Here is a 13,494-nt window from a genome sequence, read left to right as displayed (position 1 = left end):
TAGCACATCGCACTTTGATAACTGACCCTTGCCATAGCACATCGCACTTTGATAACAGACCCTCGCCATAGCACATCGCACTTTGATAACTGACCCTCGCCATAGCACATCGCACTTTGATAACTGAGCCTCGCCATAGCACATCGCACTTTGATAACTGACCCTTGCCATAGCACATCGCACTTTGATAACTGAGCCTCGCCATAGCACATCGCACTTTGATAACAGACCCTCGCCATAGCACATCGCACGTTGATAACAGACCCTCGCCATAGCACATCGCACTTTGATAACAGACCCTCGCCATAGCACATCGCACTTTGATACCGGACCCTCGCCATAGCACGTCGCACTTTGATAAGAGACCCTCTCCATAGCACATCACACTTTGATAACTGACCCTCTCCATAGCACATCGCACTTTGATAAATGACCCTTGCCATAGCACATCACACTTTGATAACTGACCCTCGCCATAGCACATCGCACTTTGATACCGGACCCTCTCCATAGCACATCGCACTTTGATAACTGACCCTTGCCATAGCACATCGCACTTTGATAACAGACCCTCGCCATAGCACATCGCACTTTGATAACTGACCCTCGCCATAGCACATCGCACTTTGATAACTGACCCTCGTCATAGCACATCGCACTTTGATAAATGACCCTCGCCATAGCACATCGCACTTTGATAACTGACCCTCTCCATAGCACATCGCACATTGATAACAGACCCTTCCCATAGCACATCGCACTTTGATACTGACCCTTGCCATAGCACATCGCACTTTGATAACAGACCCTCGCCATAGCACATCGCACTTTGATAACAGACCCTCGCCATAGCACATCGCACTTTGATAACAGACCCTCGCCATAGCACATCTCACTTTGATACCGGACCCTCGCCATAGCACATCCCACTTTGATAACTGACCCTCGCCATAGCACATCGCACTTTGATACCGGACCCTCGCCATAGCACATCGCACTTTGATAAGAGACCCTCTCCATAGCACATCACACTTTGATAACTGACCCTCTCCATAGCACATCGCACTTTGATAACTGACCCTCTCCATAGCACATCGCACTTTGATAACTGACCCTTGCCATAGCACATCGCACTTTGATACCGGACCCTCTCCATAGCACATCGCACTTTGATAACTGACCCTTGCCATAGCACATCGCACTTTGATAACAGACCCTCGCCATAGCACATCGCACTTTGATAACTGACCCTCGCCATAGCACATCGCACTTTGATAACTGAGCCTCGCCATAGCACATCGCACTTTGATAACTGACCCTTGCCATAGCACATCGCACTTTGATAACTGAGCCTCGCCATAGCACATCGCACTTTGATAACAGACCCTCGCCATAGCACATCGCACGTTGATAACAGACCCTCGCCATAGCACATCGCACTTTGATAACAGACCCTCGCCATAGCACATCGCACTTTGATACCGGACCCTCGCCATAGCACGTCGCACTTTGATAAGAGACCCTCTCCATAGCACATCACACTTTGATAACTGACCCTCTCCATAGCACATCGCACTTTGATAAATGACCCTTGCCATAGCACATCACACTTTGATAACTGACCCTCGCCATAGCACATCGCACTTTGATACCGGACCCTCTCCATAGCACATCGCACTTTGATAACTGACCCTTGCCATAGCACATCGCACTTTGATAACAGACCCTCGCCATAGCACATCGCACTTTGATAACTGACCCTCGCCATAGCACATCGCACTTTGATAACTGACCCTCGTCATAGCACATCGCACTTTGATAAATGACCCTCGCCATAGCACATCGCACTTTGATAACTGACCCTCTCCATAGCACATCGCACATTGATAACAGACCCTTCCCATAGCACATCGCACTTTGATACTGACCCTTGCCATAGCACATCGCACTTTGATAACAGACCCTCGCCATAGCACATCGCACTTTGATAACAGACCCTCGCCATAGCACATCGCACTTTGATAACAGACCCTCGCCATAGCACATCTCACTTTGATACCGGACCCTCGCCATAGCACATCGCACTTTGATAACAGACCCTCGCCATAGCACATCGCACTTTGATAACAGACCCTCGCCATAGCACATCGCACTTTGATACCGGACCCTCGCCATAGCACATCCCACTTTGATAACTGACCCTCGCCATAGCACATCGCACTTTGATACCGGACCCTCGCCATAGCACATCGCACTTTGATAAGAGACCCTCTCCATAGCACATCACACTTTGATAACTGACCCTCTCCATAGCACATCGCACTTTGATAACTGACCCTCTCCATAGCACATCGCACTTTGATAACTGACCCTTGCCATAGCACATCGCACTTTGATACCGGACCCTCTCCATAGCACATCGCACTTTGATAACTGACCCTTGCCATAGCACATCGCACTTTGATAACTGACCCTCTCCATAGCACATCGCACTTTGATAACAGACCCTCGCCATAGCACATCGCACTTTGATAACTGACCCTCGCCATAGCACATCGCACTTTGATAACTGAGCCTCGCCATAGCACATCGCACTTTGATAACTGACCCTTGCCATAGCACATCGCACTTTGATAACTGAGCCTCGCCATAGCACATCGCACTTTGATAACAGACCCTCGCCATAGCACATCGCACGTTGATAACAGACCCTCGCCATAGCACATCGCACTTTGATAACAGACCCTCGCCATAGCACATCGCACTTTGATACCGGACCCTCGCCATAGCACGTTGCACTTTGATAAGAGACCCTCTCCATAGCACATCACACTTTGATAACTTACCCTCTCCATAGCACATCGCACTTTGATAACTGACCCTTGCCATAGCACATCACACTTTGATAACTGACCCTCGCCATAGCACATCGCACTTTGATAACTGACCCTCTCCATAGCACATCGCACTTTGATAACTGACCCTCGCCATAGAACATCGCACTTTGATAACTGACCCTTGCCATAGCACATCGCACTTTGATAACTGACCCTCGCCATAGCACATCGCACTTTGATAACTGACCCTTGCCATAGCACATCGCACTTTGATAACAGACCCTCGCCATAGCACATCGCACTTTGATAACTGACCCTTGCCATAGCACATCGCACTTTGATAACAGACCCTCGCCATAGCACATCGCACTTTGATAACTGACCCTTGCCATAGCACATCGCACTTTGATAAGAGACCCTTGCCATAGCACATCGCACTTTGATAACTGACCCTTGCCATAGCACATCGCACTTTGATAACAGACCCTCGCCATAGCACATCGCACTTTGATAACTGACCCTTGCCATAGCACATCACACTTTGATAACTGACCCTTGCCATAGCACATCGCACTTTGATAACAGACCCTCGCCATAGCACATCGCACTTTGATAACTGACCCTTGCCACAGCACATCGCACTTTGATAAGAGACCCTCTCCATAGCACATCGCACTTTGATAACTGACCCTCGCCATAGCACATCGCACTTTGATAACTGACCCTCGTCATAGCACATCGCACTTTGATAAATGACCCTCGCCATAGCACATCGCACTTTGATAACTGACCCTCTCCATAGCACATCGCACATTGATAACAGACCCTTCCCATAGCACATCGCACTTTGATACTGACCCTTGCCATAGCACATCGCACTTTGATAACAGACCCTCGCCATAGCACATCGCACTTTGATAACAGACCCTCGCCATAGCACATCGCACTTTGATAACAGACCCTCGCCATAGCACATCGCACTTTGATACCGGACCCTCGCCATAGCACATCGCACTTTGATAACAGACCCTCGCCATAGCACATCGCACTTTGATAACAGACCCTCGCCATAGCACATCGCACTTTGATACCGGACCCTCGCCATAGCACATCCCACTTTGATAACTGACCCTCGCCATAGCACATCGCACTTTGATACCGGACCCTCGCCATAGCACATCGCACTTTGATAAGAGACCCTCTCCATAGCACATCACACTTTGATAACTGACCCTCTCCATAGCACATCGCACTTTGATAACTGACCCTCTCCATAGCACATCGCACTTTGATAACTGACCCTTGCCATAGCACATCGCACTTTGATACCGGACCCTCTCCATAGCACATCGCACTTTGATAACTGACCCTTGCCATAGCACATCGCACTTTGATAACAGACCCTCGCCATAGCACATCGCACTTTGATAACTGACCCTCGCCATAGCACATCGCACTTTGATAACTGAGCCTCGCCATAGCACATCGCACTTTGATAACTGACCCTTGCCATAGCACATCGCACTTTGATAACTGAGCCTCACCATAGCACATCGCACGTTGATAACAGACCCTCGCCATAGCACATCGCACTTTGATAACAGACCCTCGCCATAGCACATCGCACTTTGATAACAGACCCTCGCCATAGCACATCGCACTTTGATAAGTGACCCTTGCCATAGCACATTGCACTTTGATAACTGACCCTCTCCATAGCACATCGCACTTTGATAACTGACCCTCTCCATAGCACATCGCACTTTGATAACTGACCCTTGCCATAGCACATCGCACTTTGATACCGGACCCTCTCCATAGCACATCGCACTTTGATAGCTGACCCTTGCCATAGCACATCGCTCTTTGATAACAGACCCTCGCCATAGCACATCGCACTTTGATAACTGACCCTTGCCATAGCACATCGCACTTTGATACCGGACCCTCTCCATAGCACATCACACTTTGATAACTGACCCTGGCCATAGCACATCGCTCTTTGATAACAGACCCTCGTCATAGCACATCGCACTTTGATAACTGACCCTCGCCATAGCACATCGCACTTTGATAACTGACCCTCGTCATAGCACATCGCACTTTGATAAATGACCCTCTCCATAGCACATCGCACATTGATAACAGACCCTCGCCATAGCACATCGCACTTTGATACTGACCCTTGCCATAGCACATCGCACTTTGATAACAGACCCTCGCCATAGCACATCTCACTTTGATAACAGACCCTCGCCATAGCACATCGCACTTTGATAACTGACCCTCGCCATAGCACATCGCACTTTGATAACTGAGCCTCGCCATAGCACATCGCACTTTGATAACTGACCCTTGCCATAGCACATCGCACTTTGATAACTGAGCCTCGCCATAGCACATCACACTTTGATAACTGACCCTCTCCATAGCACATCGCACTTTGATAAGAGACCCTCTCCATAGCACATCGCACTTTGATAACTGACCCTCTGCATAGCACATCGCACTTTGATAAGAGACCCTCTCCATAGCACATCACACTTTGATAACTGACCCTCTCCATAGCACATCGCACTTTGATAACTGACCCTCTCCATAGCACATCGCACTTTGATAACTGACCCTTGCCATAGCACATCGCACTTTGATACCGGACCCTCTCCATAGCACATCGCACTTTGATAACTGACCCTTGCCATAGCACATCGCACTTTGATAACAGACCCTCGCCATAGCACATCGCACTTTGATAACTGACCCTCGCCATAGCACATCGCACTTTGATAACTGAGCCTCGCCATAGCACATCGCACTTTGATAACTGACCCTTGCCATAGCACATCGCACTTTGATAACTGAGCCTCGCCATAGCACATCGCACGTTGATAACAGACCCTCGCCATAGCACATCGCACTTTGATAACAGACCCTCGCCATAGCACATCGCACTTTGATAACAGACCCTCGCCATAGCACATCGCACTTTGATAAGAGACCCTTGCCATAGCACATTGCACTTTGATAACTGACCCTCTCCATAGCACATCGCACTTTGATAACTGACCCTCTCCAGAGCACATCGCACTTTGATAACTGACCCTTGCCATAGCACATCGCACTTTAAAAACAGACCCTCGCCATAGCACATCGCACTTTGATAAGAGACCCTCGCCATAGCACATCAGACTTTGATAAATGACCCTCCCCATAGCACATCGCACTTTGATAACTGACCCTCTCCATAGCACATCGCACATTGATAACAGACCCTTCCCATAGCACATCGCACTTTGATAAATGACCCTCCCCATAGCACATCGCACTTTGATAACTGACCCTCTCCATAGCACATCGCACATTGATAACAGACCCTTGCCATAGCACATCACACTTCGATAACAGACCCTCGCCATAGCACATCGCACTTTGATAACTGACCCTCTCCATAGCACATCGCACTTTGATAACTGACCCTCGCCATAGCACATCGTACTTTGATAACTGACCCTCGCCATAGCACATCGCACTTTGATACCGGACACTCGCCATAGCACATCGCACTTTGATAAGAGACCCTCTCCATAGCACATCACACTTTGATAACTGACCCTCTCCATAGCACATCGCACTTTGATAACTGACCCTCTCCATAGCACATCGCACTTTGATAACTGACCCTTGCCATAGCACATCGCACTTTGATAACTGACCCTCGCCATAGCACATCACACTTTGATAACTGACCCTCTCCATAGCACATCGCACTTTGATAACTGACCCTTGCCATAGCACATCGCACTTTGATAACTGACCCTCGCCATAGCACATCGCACTTTGATAACTGAGCCTCGCCATAGCACATCGCACTTTGATAACTGACCCTTGCCATAGCACATCGCACGTTGATAACAGACCCTCGCCATAGCACATCGCACTTTGATAACAGACCCTCGCCATAGCACATCGCACTTTGATAACTGACCCTCTCCATAGCACATCGCACTTTGATAACTGACCCTCGCCATAGCACATCGCACTTTGATAACTGACCCTCGCCATAACACAATGCACTTTGATAACTGACCCTCTCCATAACACATCGCACTTTGATAACTGACCCTTGCCATAGCACATCTCAATTTGATAACAGACCCTTGCCATAACACATTGCACTTTGATAACTGACCCTCTCCATAGCACATCGCACTTTGATAACTGACCCTTGCCATAGCACATCGCACTTTGATAAATGACCCTTGCCATAGCACATCGCCCTTTGATAACTGACCCTCGCCATAGCACATCGCACTTTGATAAGAGACCCTTGCCATAGCACATTGCACTTTGATAACAGAACCTTGCCATAGCACATCGCACTTTAATAACTGACCCTCTCCATAGCACATCGCACTTTGATAACTGACCCTTGCCATAGCACATCGCACTTTGATAACTGACCCTCTCCATAGCATATCGCACTTTGATAACAGACCCTCGCAATAGCACATCGCACTTTGATAACTGACCCTCGACATAGCACATCGCACTTTGATAACAGAACCTTGCCATAGCACATCGCACTTTGATACCTGACCCTTGCCATAGCACATCGCACTTTGATAACTGACCCTCGCCATAGCACATCGCACTTTGATAACAGACCCTCGCCATAGCACATCGCACTTTGATAACTAAGCCTCGCCATAGCACATCGCATTTTGATAACTGACCCTCGCCATAGCACATCGCACTTTGATAACTAAGCCTCGCCATAGCACATCGCACTTTGATAACTGACCCTTGCCATAGCACATCGCACTTTGATAAATGACCCTCTCCATAGCACATCGCACTTTGATAACTAAGCCTCGCCATAGCACATCACACTTTGATAACTGACCCTCGCCATAGCACATCGCACTTTGATAACAGACCCTTGTCATAGCACATCGCACTTTGATAACTGACCCTCTCCATAGCACATCGCACTTTGATAACAGACCCTTGCCATAGCACATCGCACTTTGATAACTGACCCTCTCCATAGCACATCGCACTTTGATAACTGACCCTCTCCATAGCACATCGCACTTTGATAACAGACCCTTGCCATAGCACATCGCACTTTGATAACTGACCCTCTCCATAGCACATCGCACTTTGATAACAGACCCTTGCCATAGCACATTGCACTTTGATAACTGACCCTCTCCATAGCACATCGCACTTTGATAACTGACCCTTGCCATAGCACATCGCACTTTGATACCGGACCCTCTCCATAGCACATCGCACTTTGATAACTGACCCTTGCCATAGCACATCGCTCTTTGATAACAGACCCTCGCCATAGCACATCGCACTTTGATAACTGACCCTTGCCATAGCACATCGCACTTTGATAACTGACCCTCTCCATAGCACATCGCACTTTGATAACTGACCCTCTCCATAGCACATCGCACTTTGATAACAGACCCTTGCCATAGCACATCGCACTTTGATAACTGACCCTCTCCATAGCACATCGCACTTTGATAACTGACCCTCTCCATAGCACATCGCACTTTGATAACTGACCCTCTCCATAGCACATCGCACTTTGATAACAGACCCTTGCCATAGCACATCGCACTTTGATAACTGACCCTCTCCATAGCACATCGCACTTTGATAACAGACCCTTGCCATAGCACATCGCACTTTGATAACTGACCCTCTCCATAGCACATCGCACTTTGATAACTGACCCTTGCCATAGCACATCGCACTTTGATACCGGACCCTCTCCATAGCACATCGCACTTTGATAACTGACCCTTGCCATAGCACATCGCTCTTTGATAACAGACCCTCGCCATAGCACATCGCACTTTGATAACTGACCCTTGCCATAGCACATCGCACTTTGATACCGGACCCTCTCCATAGCACATCGCACTTTGATAACTGACCCTGGCCATAGCACATCGCTCTTTGATAACAGACCCTCGTCATAGCACATCGCACTTTGATAAATGACCCTCTCCATAGCACATCGCACATTGATAACAGACCCTCGCCATAGCACATCGCACTTTGATACTGACCCTTGCCATAGCACATCGCACTTTGATAACAGACCCTCGCCATAGCACATCTCACTTTGATAACAGACCCTCGCCATAGCACATCGCACTTTGATAACTGACCCTCGCCATAGCACATCGCACTTTGATAACTGAGCCTCGCCATAGCACATCGCACTTTGATAACTGACCCTTGCCATAGCACATCGCACTTTGATAACTGAGCCTCGCCATAGCACATCACACTTTGATAACTGACCCTCTCCATAGCACATCGCACTTTGATAAGAGACCCTCTCCATAGCACATCGCACTTTGATAACTGACCCTCTGCATAGCACATCGCACTTTGATAAGAGACCCTCTCCATAGCACATCACACTTTGATAACTGACCCTCTCCATAGCACATCGCACTTTGATAACTGACCCTCTCCATAGCACATCGCACTTTGATAACTGACCCTTGCCATAGCACATCGCACTTTGATACCGGACCCTCTCCATAGCACATCGCACTTTGATAACTGACCCTTGCCATAGCACATCGCACTTTGATAACAGACCCTCGCCATAGCACATCGCACTTTGATAACTGACCCTCGCCATAGCACATCGCACTTTGATAACTGAGCCTCGCCATAGCACATCGCACTTTGATAACTGACCCTTGCCATAGCACATCGCACTTTGATAACTGAGCCTCGCCATAGCACATCGCACGTTGATAACAGACCCTCGCCATAGCACATCGCACTTTGATAAGAGACCCTTGCCATAGCACATTGCACTTTGATAACTGACCCTCTCCATAGCACATCGCACTTTGATAACTGACCCTCTCCATAGCACATCGCACTTTGATAACTGACCCTTGCCATAGCACATCGCACTTTGATACCGGACCCTCTCCAGAGCACATCGCACTTTGATAACTGACCCTTGCCATAGCACATCGCACTTTAAAAACAGACCCTCGCCATAGCACATCGCACTTTGATAAGAGACCCTCGCCATAGCACATCAGACTTTGATAAATGACCCTCCCCATAGCACATCGCACTTTGATAACTGACCCTCTCCATAGCACATCGCACATTGATAACAGACCCTTGCCATAGCACATCACACTTCGATAACAGACCCTCGCCATAGCACATCGCACTTTGATAACTGACCCTCTCCATAGCACATCGCACTTTGATAACTGACCCTCGCCATAGCACATCGTACTTTGATAACTGACCCTCGCCATAGCACATCGCACTTTGATACCGGACACTCGCCATAGCACATCGCACTTTGATAAGAGACCCTCTCCATAGCACATCACACTTTGATAACTGACCCTCTCCATAGCACATCGCACTTTGATAACTGACCCTCTCCATAGCACATCGCACTTTGATAACTGACCCTTGCCATAGCACATCGCACTTTGATAACTGACCCTCGCCATAGCACATCGCACTTTGATAACTGACCCTCTCCATAGCACATCGCACTTTGATAACTGACCCTTGCCATAGCACATCGCACTTTGATAACTGACCCTCGCCATAGCACATCGCACTTTGATAACTGAGCCTCGCCATAGCACATCGCACTTTGATAACTGACCCTTGCCATAGCACATCGCACGTTGATAACAGACCCTCGCCATAGCACATCGCACTTTGATAACAGACCCTCGCCATAGCACATCGCACTTTGATAACTGACCCTCTCCATAGCACATCGCACTTTGATAACTGACCCTCGCCATAGCACATCGCACTTTGATAACTGACCCTCGCCATAACACAATGCACTTTGATAACTGACCCTCTCCATAACACATCGCACTTTGATAACTGACCCTTGCCATAGCACATCTCAATTTGATAACAGACCCTTGCCATAACACATTGCACTTTGATAACTGACCCTCTCCATAGCACATCGCACTTTGATAACTGACCCTTGCCATAGCACATCGCACTTTGATAAATGACCCTTGCCATAGCACATCGCCCTTTGATAACTGACCCTCGCCATAGCACATCGCACTTTGATAAGAGACCCTTGCCATAGCACATTGCACTTTGATAACAGAACCTTGCCATAGCACATCGCACTTTAATAACTGACCCTCTCCATAGCACATCGCACTTTGATAACTGACCCTTGCCATAGCACATCGCACTTTGATAACTGACCCTCTCCATAGCATATCGCACTTTGATAACAGACCCTCGCAATAGCACATCGCACTTTGATAACTGACCCTCGACATAGCACATCGCACTTTGATAACAGAACCTTGCCATAGCACATCGCACTTTGATACCTGACCCTTGCCATAGCACATCGCACTTTGATAACTGACCCTCGCCATAGCACATCGCACTTTGATAACAGACCCTCGCCATAGCACATCGCACTTTGATAACTAAGCCTCGCCATAGCACATCGCATTTTGATAACTGACCCTCGCCATAGCACATCGCACTTTGATAACTAAGCCTCGCCATAGCACATCGCACTTTGATAACTGACCCTTGCCATAGCACATCGCACTTTGATAAATGACCCTCTCCATAGCACATCGCACTTTGATAACTAAGCCTCGCCATAGCACATCACACTTTGATAACTGACCCTCGCCATAGCACATCGCACTTTGATAACAGACCCTTGTCATAGCACATCGCACTTTGATAACTGACCCTCTCCATAGCACATCGCACTTTGATAACAGACCCTTGCCATAGCACATCGCACTTTGATAACTGACCCTCTCCATAGCACATCGCACTTTGATAACTGACCCTCTCCATAGCACATCGCACTTTGATAACAGACCCTTGCCATAGCACATCGCACTTTGATAACTGACCCTCTCCATAGCACATCGCACTTTGATAACAGACCCTTGCCATAGCACATCGCACTTTGATAACTGACCCTCTCCATAGCACATCGCACTTTGATAACTGACCCTCTCCATAGCACATCGCACTTTGATAACAGACCCTCGCCATAGCACATCACACTTTGATAACTGACCCTCGCCATAGCACATCGCACTTTGATAACTAAGCCTCGCCATAACATATCGCACTTTGATAACTGACCCTTGCCATAGCACATCGCACTTTGATAAATGACCCTCTCCATAGCACATCGCACTTTGATAAAAGACCCTCGCCATAGCACATCACACTTTGATAACTGACCATCTCCATAGCACATCGCATTTTGATAACAGACTCTCGCCATAGCACATCGCACTTTGATAACAGACCCTCGCCTTAGCACATCGCACTTTGATAACAGACCCTCGCCATAGCACATCGCACTTTGATAACTAAGCCTCGCCATAGCACATCTCACTTTGATAACTGACCCTCGCCATAGCACATCGCACTTTGATAAATGACCCTCGCCATAGCACATCGCACTTTGATAAATGACCCTCGCCATAGCACATCGCACTTTGATAACAGACCCTCGCCATAGCACCTCGCACTTTGATAAGAGACCCTTGTCATAGCACATCGCACTTTGATAAGAGACCCTCGCCATAGCACATCGCACTTTGATAAGAGACCCTTGCCATAGCACATCGCACTTTGATAAGAGACCCTTGCCATAGCACATGGCACTTTGATAAATGACCCTCTCCATAGCACATCGCACTTTAATAACTGACCTTTGCCATAGCACATCGTACTTTGATAACTGACCCTCACCATAGCACATTGCACTTTGATAACTGACCCTTGACATAGCACATCGCACTTTGATAACAGACCCTCTCCATAGCACATCGCACTTTGATAACTAAGCCTCGCCATAGCACATCGCACTTTGATAACAGACCCTTGTCATAGCACATCGCACTTTGATAACTGACCCTCTCCATAGCACATCGCACTTTGATAACAGACCCTTGCCATAGCACATCGCACTTTGATAACTGACCCTCTCCATAGCACATCGCACTTTGATAACTGACCCTCTCCATAGCACATCGCACTTTGATAACAGACCCTCGCCATAGCACATCGCACTTTGATAACTGACGGATCACTGAAAGAATATCGACTACCAAAATATCGACTACCCAAAATATCGAGGAAAAAATATCTACAGCAAAAATATCGAGTTTGTATGTACAAACAGGTAAGTACAAAAATATCGAGTACAAAATATCGTTTACAAAACTATAGTTGTAAAAAATATCGTATTTACTAAAAACAGTGTTAAATTAAATTAATATTAATGATTAATTACTAAAATATACTTAAAATTACTTAAATTAACTTATAATAATTAAATAATTAATGAAAGTTAAATAAATATTTTTTTATTTCATATTTATTAAACATATATATATAGTAATAAAATATAATAAAATAATACCCAAAAACTGAAAACTGACCCTGAACCCTAAAAATACCCCTTTACCCAAAAACTGAAAACTGACCCTGAACCCTAAAAATACCCCTTTACCCAAAAACTGAAAACTGACCCTGAACCCTAAAACTACCCCTTTACCCAAAAACTGAAAACTTACCCTGAACCCTAAAAATACCCCTTTAC

The sequence above is a fragment of the Lissotriton helveticus genome, chromosome 1_1, assembly GCF_964261635.1.
Source record: "Lissotriton helveticus chromosome 1_1, aLisHel1.1, whole genome shotgun sequence".
Classification (NCBI taxonomy): Eukaryota; Metazoa; Chordata; class Amphibia; order Caudata; family Salamandridae; genus Lissotriton; species Lissotriton helveticus.
The sequence above is the reverse complement of the archived record's forward strand: the minus strand, read 5'-3'. Positions refer to the sequence as shown.